The sequence below is a fragment of the Trichomycterus rosablanca genome, unplaced genomic scaffold (genome assembly GCF_030014385.1).
Source record: "Trichomycterus rosablanca isolate fTriRos1 unplaced genomic scaffold, fTriRos1.hap1 scaffold_191, whole genome shotgun sequence".
In the NCBI taxonomy this organism is placed as follows: domain Eukaryota; kingdom Metazoa; phylum Chordata; class Actinopteri; order Siluriformes; family Trichomycteridae; genus Trichomycterus; species Trichomycterus rosablanca.
Window position 1 is genome coordinate 45,001 of NW_026947019.1, and position 1,413 is coordinate 46,413.

Genomic DNA, 1,413 nt, shown 5'->3' on the forward strand with positions numbered 1-1,413 from the left:
AGTGCATTGTACCCTAGTTTGGAGTGAAGCTTCTTTCATGTAATAAAGTCAACATTAAAAACATCTTGTGTTTTTTATATATTTTATAATGTGTTTATATAAATGTATATTTAAATGTATATATACTGTATATATATATATATATATATATATATATATATATATATATATATATATATATATATATATATATATATATATATATATATATATATATATATATATATATATATATATATAACCCCTTGAAAGCATCTTAACTTTTAACTATAGGTTAGGTGTTTCTAGATTCCAGGAGAAAAGGATAGCTGTCGGCAACCCCCAATTTAACCCCTTCTGACTACATGGCCACTGGGCTGAATTTTTTACAATAAAAGGTATCTAAAAATAAAAAGGTTGCTAGTTAAACTAAAGGAACCGTACCTATCGCAACAGCTCCTACCCCTAAACCAAACAAACAAACAAACAAAAAATAAAAAATAAAATAAGAATAGAAAAACAAAATAAAGCAATTTAAAAATAGGAAATCAAAAACGAGAAAAATAAAAACAATAGGTGCGTAGCTTCTACAGGAAGTCTGTTCAGGTTGTCCTCCACCAGACGGAGCTGCAGATATTCAGAAGGGGCCCATAGCTCCTGCTTCTCTGCATGGCTCCTATTGTCTCATAAATTCTCCCCTGTCGGTCTTACCTGTTTCCACCGCAGCACAAGCATTTAAACGATGAAACACAGAGAATATCCCTCCTAAAAATAGCAGAGTATCAAACATACATACATCGTAAACAATCCTGAGCTAACCCCTTGTCTTTTGTAGCTAAGCTATGTGTGTTTGCACTTAACTAGTGTTTTCAAAGATGGTCTATGTGTCTGTGAACTGTGAGGTGCTCGGGTAGTGTACGGCAGATCCACCCCCAAGCACAGCAGAGGGGCAGGGAAGGCCCTGTCTCTTGGCAGGGGCAAGCAGACCCTCACCACCAGAGCAGAAGGGCAGCCCCCTCCCCCCTCTCTCTCTCTCTCTCTCTCTCTCTCTCTCTCTCTCTCTCTCTCTCTCTCCCTCTCTCGCTGGGCAGGGGCCAGCAGTTCCCATGGGTGAAACGGTCTTTTTCCAGCGGAAATTTGTCCAAAACCCGCCCAGGGGTCGTCACCACCACCAGAGCGGCTGGGCAGGCCCCATCTCTCCCCGGGCAGGCAGCCTCTCTCCCTGGGCAGGCTGGGCCTGTGGCCTGGGTGAATTTTCGGCCTCCTGGAAAACTTTCGGCAGGGTCCGCCCCCTCCCTGGGCACGGGCGGCGGCTCCCCTGGGTGAGCGTCCCCTTTTCGGTGAGATTTTGTCAAAGTCCAAAATCCACCCCGGGGTCACCACCACCACCACCACCACCACCACCACCACCAGAGCGGCTGGGCAGGCCCCATC